Here is an 11,924-nt window from a genome sequence, read left to right as displayed (position 1 = left end):
ATAATAAAAAGAAAAAAATTAAAAAAAAGAAATGACCCCTCCTGACAACATGTCCAAAGTATGTGAGACAGAGTTTCCAAATCCTTGCCTCCAAGGAGCAGCCTGGTTTCACCTTCTCCATGATAGACCTATTTTATTCTCTTGGCAGTCCATGGTATGTTCATTACTCTTCTCCAGCATAGTTAATCCCAAATTGATCTTGATCTGTGAGTGACCTGTTTGCCCACATAAATCAGTCAGGACATAGGACATAGAATAAAAAGTTGCCCAGCCTGGGGACAGAACAGCAGAGGTGGTAGAGACACTTTGAAGGCCCTGCCTAGGGAGCTTTATTTACCTGGTCGGCTTCCAGTAAACGGGAGACCATACCACCTTGCGGTGAAAGGTTGGTCTGTGGACATGAGAAAATTGACAGAGCTCTGTGGTGATGAAATCCTGGGCCACTTTCGGTGTCTCTTAGCCCAAGGCATCTAGCTCTGCTTTTGTTAGCACAGCGATAATAACGTCTGATTACTTCCACAGCTACCGTGGTGATTCCGCCGGATAAGGATAATGGATCGTAGGGATCTCATCATTGAACTTGACTTGGTTAGACTTCCAATGAGTAACTTCTTTTGATGCTTACATCCTGACATTTTATCGAAATTGCTGTTTATTGAAAATTCTTTAACTTTATCGCATTAAATAAAGATTAGTGAACTGTCACACACAAGATAAGCCAGGGCTAATGTTTGGCAAAAGAAAAAAAAAGAAGAAAGAAAATGGAATTTACATCTGGATTCTAAGACATTTTTTTTGCCCCTCTGTGTACAGAATAAGTGCCAGGAAAATGTGATTATTATGCATTTCCCTATCTCTTAAAAAAAAGCCACTCTGTTTTCAAACACCCACAGATTTGAGCAAATGTTTACACTCCACTTAAACACGTGGACTTTAATGTCTGTGCTGCTGGTCACTAGCATCTTAAATAAATGAAATGGGAAAAGGACTGAAGAGCTCTATTTTGAATATTAAGCTCCTCTGTCCTGTGAGGCTGGTCATTGTGCATCTTGGTGTCTGTGGCACCTGGCATAATACAGACACTCACCGGCGTAGGCAGTGAGAGCAGTTCATAGGCTTGACTGCCAGCTGAAAGGTGGAAAGTTAAAAATCCACCCAGAGACTCCTTGGAAGAAAGGCCTGAAAAAGCAGCCATTGAAATCCAGAGCACAGTTCTGCCTGGGTGAGAACCAATTAAACAGTGACTAGGGTTTGGGTTTAAATGAATAGATGCACCTTTTAACGGTTTGTTTCAAGGGCTTCACCTACATGACAATCACTCCATTATTTTCACTGGAATTAATCCCTCATTCCTGGGCAAATGTCCCTACAGACATGTATCTTCTCGGCCCCAGGGCCCTAGACTCTGAACTCTGTACCCTTCTCCACTCCAGCCCCAGTAGAGCATTCTGCTTCCCCAGCACGTTTGCTTGCTGACAGTCTCCTATGAGCTGAAAATGTATCGGCAACTTGGAGGAGACCAGATTAAACATGGACTTCTAGTGCACAGTTTTACCAAAGGCAAGGGCAGGGGGTGTAATCTAAGTTGTCCAAGGCAAGCCATGCATTCCTGGCTGCTATTTTAGGGCTCTCCCCCGAACTGATATCCTGCAGGTTTATTTGGTTTAAGTCCTGCTCGGGCAGCTCCGCTTGTTTCTGAGCATCAGCATCGTCAGGAAAGCAGCTCCTCCAGGATTCCGGCTAGACAGCTGCCGAATAGTTGGCATTTTTCTTCCCTGTACTTGTATTAACAGCAGGTTTGAATCAGCCTGCCCTGTTGGTTGTAACATAACCAGGCCTGAAATCATTTAGGATGCCCAATTCCATCTTCTTTTCAGTGAGAGGGATGCATTGCCCAGTACATTCTGTATATTTGTGTTTGGTGATTTAATAAGGACATTAAAAGGCCTCCCCCATCTGTCTTTCTTGTTTCCTGCTGACGATTTCAGGCGTGAGAGATCCGCCCCAGTCAGGAATATCACGTTAGCCAGTGCTTCCATCCATGCACTTGGACATGCCCTTTGGGGAGGGTCCTCCATTCAGTCCTCTGATGCTGGCCATCCTGTTGGAGTTCTCTTCCTGTCTCTTGGGTCTCTGGCTGGCTTTCTTAAGCTCCCACCAAACCTTGGCACTGTTTCTTTCATGGAGACAGAGAGTCAGAAAGTCTTCAGACTGTAAGCTAGTAAGATGTGTAAATGGTTGTTGCCTTCATGTGCCGTGCCGAGCTGCAAGCCAGGTTGGTGCGGCGGCTTCCCTGAGAGAATGGAAGTCAGTGCAGTGGTTTTTCCTGAGTGTATGAAGCAGATGGACAGAAAAGAAGGAAGGAAGGTTCTTCATTCCTAAGGTGACCTTTGGGCAGTCAGCTCCCTCACTGGGTGCTTTCAGCTTCAGTGTCCCTCAGCCATATATGAACACTTGATAGGTGGTGACCACTGCTGCACCTTCCTATCCCTCTGCTTTCCCTGCCCTCCTGTGGGTATGATTGCATAGGCTCCAGCACCGAACATAACTAAGCCCCAAGAGGAATTGCCATGGAGCTGGAACAACTCTGACTCTCCAGCAGATGCTTAGGGAACTATAGTGGCATCTACTTCCTAAACAACATGCCTCTGGAAACTCTATGAACTTTGATAAATGTTGATAATTGTAGAGGGGCTTCAGGCCTTTTGTTCATAGGGTCGCTATGAGTTGTGCTCAACTAGAAGACAGTCAATAACAACAATAACAAAACAACAACTACAACAGCATATCCCATGGGAGATTGCCCATATTTGTCCTGCAGAGGTTTTGAACCACCAGAGAGGCAAGGCCTTGACTTAGCAGTACAACTTTCTACGGACTAGGCCACAAGGGCTCCCCAAAGCAAACAACGCTGAATAAAACCTTGTCTTGTCAAAGCCAAAAACAAGGGCTCAGCTACGAGTTTCTTCTGACAGCAGTACATTTGCATTTCGAACCTTCTGTTTATGCTTCATTGTGCCTTGCTGCTTTAAGCTACTTGTTGTTTCCCTATGTGCATTTTCTCCCAAAGTCTGCAGTCAGGCACCTCTCCAGATTACTAAGGAGCAGTGATGCCCGTTTGAAGCCTGACTCAGGCCATGATCTTTTTAATCAATTGCTATGCATCTGTGAGCTGGACAATGAATAAGGATGACAAAAGAAGAATCATCTATGCCTTTGGACCATTGTTAGAGAAGAGTTCTATACATCCCATGGACTGCCAAAAGACAAAAAGAGATATATCTTGGAGAAAGTGTAACCAGAACGCTCTTCGGAGACAAGATGACAAAGTTTTGCCTCACGTACTTTGAAAATGTTATTAAGTAGAAACTATTCCTTGGAAAGGGACATCATGTGTGGAAAGGTGGAGAGTCAGCGAAAGACAGAAAGAACCTCAGTGAGATGACTGACACAGTAAATGCAACAATGATGCTCGCCTATGTCAGAAAGGATGAGGTTGGTGCAGGGTTAGACAGGATTCCGATCTGTTGTCCATAGGGTCTCTCTGAGCTGTACTCAGCTCCATAAACAGCACCATGTACGTTTGGAATAGCTGCTCAGAATAAACCTTACGTTCAAGTGTTGCCAAATTGTCATTCTTTTTTAACAGACTGTGTTAGCCCAAGGAACTGTGGTGGCGTATAGGTTGTGCTACTAACAAAAAGGTTGACAGTTCAAGTCTAGCAGCTGCTCTGAGAGAGAAGAATGGGCCGTCTCCGTTAGTAAAGACTTACAGGCCCAGAAACCCAGTGGACGGTCACTATGACGTGGACATGGCTTGATGGCTGTGGGCTTGGGTTCATTGTTGTTGTTGTTGATAGCATACGCAAGAAGGATGGGCAGTCTTCTCTTGTGCGATTAACTGCCTCTGAAAACCTGCTGGAGGGCCAGCTGTGGGTTGACTCTGACACAAAGGCACACAACTAACAACAATGAAAGCGTAAGGATTCTTGCTCGCTCAGTGGTTGAGCAGTTGGCTGCCGACTGAACGCTTGGCAGTTTGAACCCTGCTGCTCCATGGAAGAAATATGTGACAGTCTGCTCACATAAAGATTAATAGCTTTCAAAGCCCGATAGGACAGTTCTACTTTCTCCTACATTGTGTGAGTCAAAATTGATTGAGTAGCACTGGAGTCTTTTCAGCATCATATTAGCTGCTCAATTTTTTTTCAGTGAATAAAATTGATCCTGCAGTTCACCTTGAGTGGTTCAGTTTTCAGTGAGACATCAGGAGAATCTTCCCATTAGAAGTTTTATGACTTCCATAAAAGAAAAAGAAAAAACACCAACTATACTGTTAATGAGAAGGGAGAAATTGTAGTCAAGTGAATTTCAATGTGTTAGTTTCTTCAATTAATCTGTTACTTGAAACACCCATTAGCTGAGCGCTGAAGGCATTGGCTCCAGCCCTGTAAGTCAGCGGCCCTAGTGCGGCTGCGTGTCACACGGGTCTCTGGTGCTGTGCACGTTGACTGCCACCAGTGCTGCTGCTGTGGATGCTGCCGGGCTCCGTATCACTCCATCCTATGTGGGGCACGCTGGGCCCAAGAGACGTTCCGTTCAGTTTCTTCATTCTTGATGGTAGTGAGCTTCCCATCTTCTGTTCCTGAGCTTGATCAGTTTAAACCTGGTGGGATGGCAATGCCGATCATCCCCATGTTAACAGTATACAACATCTTATTTGCAAACTCCCACCCAAAAAGATACCCCAAAAATAAAGATATTCTTTACTATAATAGCAAGTTATCCAGTCACTTGGTGGGACCCAAATACCTAATATTTGCCTAGTCCTGCCCTGCCATATGGTGAAAGTCAAAGCCAATGTCTAGAAAGCCATTGTGAGTAATCTATTACTGTATAGTCCTACTGTCTAGTCTGTTCTTTATCAGATATGAAACTTGTTATACTTTAAATAATATTTGTCATTAACATGAATAAATTAATGAGAGAATAAGAGAACAAGTTCAGACACTGGAGCTAGACACACTGGAATTTTGCTAGAGGCAAAAAGCATTATCTTAGACTGAGTTTCCTCATCTCTACAATGGGTAAACAGAACTTTCCACTTCACAGGGTAAGGGTGAGGAATAAACTAGGCAGTGTACTTATTTATCACAGTGCCTGTACACAAGATATGCTCAATAAATCTTAACTGATACTGGTGATTACAACCAAAAAGGGCAAATGATTGGACAGCAAGCTGAAACTTTCCATGTATAACCCCAAAGGCAGTAACTTCTAGTATTTAACTGGGAGACAAATTATCCTAATTCTAAATAATATCTGAAGCTCTATCTGTGATTTTCAGTAATGGATATTGATGTCTGTAATGCAGTCTAAAGCATCACATAGATTTTTCAATTAGATCAAGTTTTATTATGGAGGGGAAATGGAATAACGTGCTCAAGGGATCAGGTGGGGGCTGGGGCTGGGGAATGCTGATCAATACATATAAAACATAAAGGATTTTATTTCTGGTGTTAACTGACTATATTAGTTTCCTGGGATGCTATAACAAATTGCCACTTACTGGGTTGACTCAAAACATAAAAGTTTATTCTGTCACAGCTCTAAAGAACAGACCCTTTAGGATAGCCCAGAACAGCCCCCGAGCACGTGCTAAGCTTTATCTTTACCAGAGCAGATGGCCAGGTCTCTTCCCACAGAAGCGCTCACTGGTAGATTCAAACCACTGACCTTTCTGTTAGCAGCTGGGTCTTTAACCATGGCACCGTCAGGGCCCATGAGGCCTCACATCAGAAGGATGGAGTTGCCTTTGGCTCTGTGTCACTCTTTCTCCTGTTGTTATTACACATTTTGGTTTCTGATATGAAGTTTCTGTCATTTACCTTGAACTATTGACTTTGGACTGACAGTTGAGAGTGACTAGAGTCCATTTTACTGTTGTTTGAACCATCAGGGCTATTTCTGGCCTTTCGGCCAAATTTGGGAAAAAATGAAAAAGTATTCATGCCAGTATTTTCCAGCAAGCCTCGGGAGGTGACATGTATGGATTCTTTATTGTGGAAATAAATCCATTACGTGCATCTGACTGAGGACGGGTATACGCTCACTGGGTGAGCCGGGAAGAAACAACATTCTGGGTGAGGTGTACATCCCATTTTTCATCCAGCTTGTGTGGATGGATATGCTCTGACCTTCTCATCTTTGGACACATCCCACATATCATGAATACATTTGGCCGACCAAACTTTATCCTAATCAATGGGAGAATCCATATCTTTTGTTCTCCTGAGTTTTATTTTCATTACCAGTGCATGTATCTGGATACTTTGCTTCCTTTTTATAATTTTAAAGAATTCCATTTAAAAGGTTTCCTACAGGGAGCATTAAAATATGGCTTGAATGACTTCCATGACCCTTACTTGCCAAAGGTTCACAGCTCCATTACACACATTTCTCTCACAACTTTTCACTCTTTTGTTGCTTCTGCTTTTGTGGCCTCGCTCTCCACTAAGATTTGGGACTCTGAGAACCAACCAAGCCACTGCCTTCAAGTTACCCCAAGTCCTAGTGACCCTGTAAGGCAGAGTCGGATTGCTAAGGCTACGTCTTTAGGAAGCAGCCTGCTCACATCTTTCTCCCACTGAATAGAAGTTGGATTTGAACTGCTAACCTTTTGGTTAGCAGTAGAATGTTTTACCACCATGCTCCCAGAGCTCTTTGTTGTGGTCATAGGTCGTATATTCATTGCTGCCTCCCCCAATCCTTGGAAAACTACCTAGAACAAAAGAAGCATTTTTTAAAATGTTTGAGGCCTAGGTTAAGATGGGTGGGGAGCAAACATTAAATGTTATGATTGGTTTAGGATTATGAGGCGATATTGCCAACTGTCTTCTCTTCCCAGTCATATCCCTAGTTGCTGTGCATCCAGAAATCATTATTCAAAATGACAAAACTCCCCTGGAACAACTTGTAATATGCTTAGGCATGTGTGAGTTTGAATTAAAACCTCTAAACTGGTTTGTGAGCAAGCTGAGTTTCCACATTATATCCCATGGCTTGGCATATGGGTGAGAAGCGCCCTCAGTCCTTGTTCACTGTCACTCATGTGACAAGTCCTTTGAGTCTTACAGAAACAAAGCTGAAGTTGCCAGGAGTGACTGAGTCATCCCCCTAAACATTGAGAGCTTTGTGTTAGTGGGGCTCTGTCCAGCAGGCTTGGGGAGCTGGACAAGCAAAAGGGCCACAGCTTGCTTTGTACAAGGCCTGGCTCAGGCTGGGACCAGGGGGAGCTTGCCAGAACTCTGCAGTCAGCCTGGGTGGGGTCACAGAGAAGGCACTCCCAAGCCAGGTACTTTTGATGTACAGGGGCTCAGGAGGGTCACTGCTGTCTTCCCCTGTAGAGCCAGCTCAGAGGGCCTTCTGAGTGTCTCTACTTATAGAAGCAGGTGATGCCACTAACGTTTGGTACCCCTGACCTTACCGTCTGTTGCTTTGTCAGATTTTAGTGGCCTGTGTCTGGCTGTGACGCTGTATGCCATGCCACCGACAGTTCCTGTACCAGCAGGGTCCCCGCCTGTGGTAGACAAGTCTCAGCAAAGCTTCCACACTAAGACAGCCTAGAGAGAAGGGGTTGATGATCTACTCCAGAAAGTGGCCAATAAAAATCCAAGGGATCACAAAAAGAATTCTGTGGGAGACGGTACTAGAAAATGAGCTGCCTTTGCTGGATGACACTCAAAATACTTAATGGCCCCTGCAACGGACTCCATCACCGGTAATTACACCAGTAATTAAGGAGCTGGCCCAGGAGCCAACACTATTCTGTTCTGGGGTAAACCTGACTCAGAACTGGCTCTAAAGCAACTAACAATATCACACGTCAGTTCATTGTTAGATGCTGTCTGTGGACTGTCAGGGTAAACTACAGATTGAGACCTTGTCCTACCTTGTTTTCTTTCTTTTTTTAATTTTTTATGAATACCGTAATGCAAGTTTATGGAAAACTTGAATTTCCATTCATTCATTGTTGCACATTTTTCTCCTTACCTCCTTCCCCAGTTTGCTTTTCTGTTTCAAAAGAGTCGTTATTGCACGGTTTCCTCCTTCCTCCACCCCCACATCCTGCCTTGTTTTCTAGAAGAGCCTCATTGCCATTGATTGAGAACGGACCCACTGGTGGCCCTCCAGCAGGTTTTCAGAGGCACTTAAAGCACAGGAGGAGATTGCCCATCTTCCTTGTGGAACAGCTGATGGATTCGAACCACTGCCTTTAAGTGGGCAGCACAACTCCTTACTCACTAGGCCACAAAGGCCAAATATTAAGAAGACACATTGGCCTTAAAGTGGTTCCAGATCATAAGGACCTTGTTGTGTAAGGTTGGGTATCTTTACAAGACACATGAAGCAGCTGGTGAACTTAAACTTCCAACGTCTCGTTTAGCAGTCCCATATGATAGGCAGCACTAAGGCACAGGGCTCCTTACATGTTAGGAAGGGGAGGTAAAACAGAACTTAAATGCAGAGCTTTGTGCACTGGTGATAACTTCCACGTCATTATGCATTTGATGCTCACAAGCAAGGAGGGAAGCTTTGCTCACCAATTTCATTTAGTAGAGCTTGTTGATTAAGACCATGGACTTTGGGTGTGCAGTTCTTAACTCCTCTGTGGACTAGCCCTGACCTTGAACGAGTTAATAACCTCAGTGAGCAGTGATCCACTTCAGAAAATGCCTCTGTAAATTCGTGAAATTAATCGTTATGAGATTTGATAAAATGAAATTCTTTCTGGCCCTTAGTACAGTGCATACAGCTGGCATTCAGTACATGGACATTCCTAGTATTGATTTTTTTATTTATGGATAAACTAGGGATCAGGTAGCCTAAGTATCTAGCTCCAAATTACTGTGCTATTAAATAGGATTTGAACTGTCCACCAAGCTCTAAAGTTGCATAATTCTAAAATAGTCAGAGCAGCATGGGACAAAAGCAGACAGTGACCTCAGCATTCCTCACACCTCATCCTGATGATCAGATTCTAAAAAGTCTTGCAGAAGAGTTCCTAGCAATGACCTCGATGAGTGATCTAGTTTTGATTACTCAGTCTGTCCCCAGCTGTCTCGGGCTAGTCTGTTCCATAAAGGAGACACCTGGAGGAAGTCGCTTCCTGCCCTGGGCGAGCACGCCACTTGAGCAGGCTCTAAGGGAATCTTCTACTTCCGTGTAGTTTGTTTTTTTTTTCAAAAGAAGGATTCGGTTTTTCCATTAAGAAGACAACTGTCAGGTGAAAAGGCTCAGAAGTGTGAAAGGGCTGTGTGTGATCAGTAACATCCGTGAAGCTTGAAATGATTTGATCTACCTGATACAAGTGTCTATAGACCTGGTAGAATCAGGACAAATGACTGCTTTTCTTCCTGCATGTTTGGATAATGCAGTCACAGATAGTGAATAATAGTCTAATTCAGCTCTCCATGGCTGTGATGGTTCCCCCAGAGAAATAGAATAAGCCAGTCCTTTTGTTGGCTTCTGATTCTGATTGACAGAAAAAATAACAGCAGAAAGATGAAAATTTGGCAGCATTCTCAATCTTAAAGAACAAAACCCCATTTCTAAATGATTGCTAAACTACTTGTCATGCCCATTTTTAAAAAGAACCTCCTGGAGGGAAGAATTTCTCTGTTTCCTCGGGGAAGGAGTTAAAGGTTGGAGAACTTTGCTGTAAAATCTCTGGAAGCTGTTGACAGAAGTCTTGATGGAAGTACTCTGACCTGCACCCAGAGAAGAGGTGGATTTGGCGAGTCCAGTTTAGTGTTCCTTTTCCAGGTTAGAGAGAACAGAATTGTATGTAGCTAATGTATGTGGACTTGGAAATAAAGTTACCTGACTCTACTGTCTTTGAGCTTGTGTCACATACTAAGTGTTTATGCCTCCATTTCTGCCTTTGTAAGATGGAAAAATAATTACTTTCCTCTCTGTGTTGTTAGATAAATAAATACAGATTTGGCACAGAAGGTATCAGAAAATGTATGCACCATACATGCTGTTACAGTTGACATGTAATGTTACTAATTATTATTATTAAGGCACTCTAGTGACACAGTCTTTTTTCATGAGTTATAGTCACTTAATGACTTAATGAGTTGATGCATATAACAACAACAACAAAGTGGAAAAAATAAGTTATTAGTCTACAACTCAAGTGGTTGACAGTTCAAATTCACCAAGCAGCTCCTTAGAATAAAGACCCAGCAATTCTCTCCTGTAAAGACTGTTGTTGTTGTTGTGTTATGTGCCACTGAGTCAGAACCAACTCATGGCTGACCCTCTACTGGGTTTTCAGAAGCTGTAGATCACACAGGAGTAGATTGCCAATCTTTCCCCCAGGAAGGAGCTAGTGGATTTGAACTGCATGCCTTTGTGTTGGCAGCACAGCTCCTCACCACTAAGCCAGAAGAGCTCCCAGATGACATTTTAGAAATCCATGAGGGGCAGTTTTGTTCTGTCTCATGAGGTTATGATGAGTTGAAGTCAACTCCGTGGCACTTAACAACAATATTATTATTAATACTCTTTTGGTCCTGTAATTCTTTTGTCAAACAGAACCTTTTAGGTAAAGTATTACTTATAGAAAGAGCTGTTCTGATAGACATGGAGCAGAGGACATAAGAAAAGCTGATAGGCCCTTCCCCGCTCCCCTGTGTCTTCTATGGCCAAAGCCTACAATCACCTCTTCAGGTTGCTGCTGATTGGGGACTCGGGGGTGGGCAAGATGTGTCTGATCATTCGTTTTGCAGAGGACAACTTCAGCACCACTTACATCATTACCATTCCATTGCATTCCATTGCATTCCATTCCATTGCATTGCATTCCATTCCATTCCATTCCATTCCATTCCATTCCATTCCATTCCATTCCATTCCATTCCATTCCATTCCACCATCCCACCATTGGAATTGACTTCAAGATCCGCACTGTGGACAAAGAGGGGAAGAAGTCTGGGACACGGCTGGTCAAGAGCGATTCAAGACAATAACAACTTCCTATTACTGTGGATCCATGGGCATTTTTCTAGTATATGACATCACAGATGAGAAATCCTTTGAGAATATTCAGAACTGGACGAAGAGCTTCAAAGAGAACGCCTCGGCTGGGGTGCATGCCTCCTGTTGAGAAACAAGTGTGACATGGAGGCCAAGAGGAAGGTGCTCAGGGAGCAGGCTGACAGGTTGGCTTGGGAGCATGGAATCAAATTTTTCGAGACAAGTGCAAAGTCCAGTACAAATGTGAATGAGGCCTTCAGCTCCCTGGCCTGGGACATCTTGCTCAAGTCCTCAGGCCGGAGATCAGGAAACAGCAACAAGACCCCCAATACTGACCTGAAAACTGGTGACAAGAAGAACAGCAACAAGTGCTCGCTGGGCTGAGGGCTGCTACCTGCCTCCCCCCCGCACCCCGAGCCCTGAGGCGGAAGCTGAGGGAGGCGGGGCTGAGGGCCTGGACGGTGGAAAAACAGCTGAGAGGGCTGAGAGGAGTAAATGTAGAGGGAGAAGGAGAAGGAAAAAAGAAAAGAGGAAAAATAAAAAGAAGGAAAAGAGATGACACTAGAGAGGGAAGGAGTAGCGGGAGAAGGGAAGGGAGTGAAAGGAGGTGAGGAGGGGGCAGGAATTGAAGGAGGAGGTGAGGGGAGCTAACCCCCAACCCCCTGGGCTTCCAGGGCAAGCCTAAATGTAAATATATTGATTTATTCTGTTACTGGATCTGGTTTTAGGGTCTTTGGAGTGGCTGGCTCACCACCGTCCTCTGAAGGTTTGGTCCTATCCTGTCACTCTTCCTGCTCTTTCTCAGGATTAAAGGCCTTTACACACGAAGGAAGGAAGGAAGGAAGGAAGGAAGGAAGGAAGGAAGGAAGGAAGGAAGGAAG

At 44.1% G+C, this 11,924-nt stretch overlaps 1 protein-coding gene and 1 pseudogene across 3 annotated transcripts in view; both read left to right on the top strand.

Moving 5' to 3' along the window:
- Positions 1–11,924, top strand: part of NAV2 (neuron navigator 2) — a 948,472-nt gene that overhangs the window by 711,890 nt on the left and 224,658 nt on the right. The gene's annotated exons all lie outside the window — the stretch shown is intronic.
- On the top strand, positions 10,709–11,427 carry LOC102863806 (annotated as a pseudogene).

Source organism: Elephantulus edwardii, unplaced genomic scaffold, assembly GCF_000299155.1.
Source record: "Elephantulus edwardii isolate Elephantulus edwardi_28Jun2011 unplaced genomic scaffold, EleEdw1.0 scaffold00109, whole genome shotgun sequence".
NCBI classification, from domain to species: Eukaryota; Metazoa; Chordata; class Mammalia; order Macroscelidea; family Macroscelididae; genus Elephantulus; species Elephantulus edwardii.
Note: the sequence above shows the minus strand (reverse complement) of the source record. Positions and strands in the feature narration are given on the sequence as shown.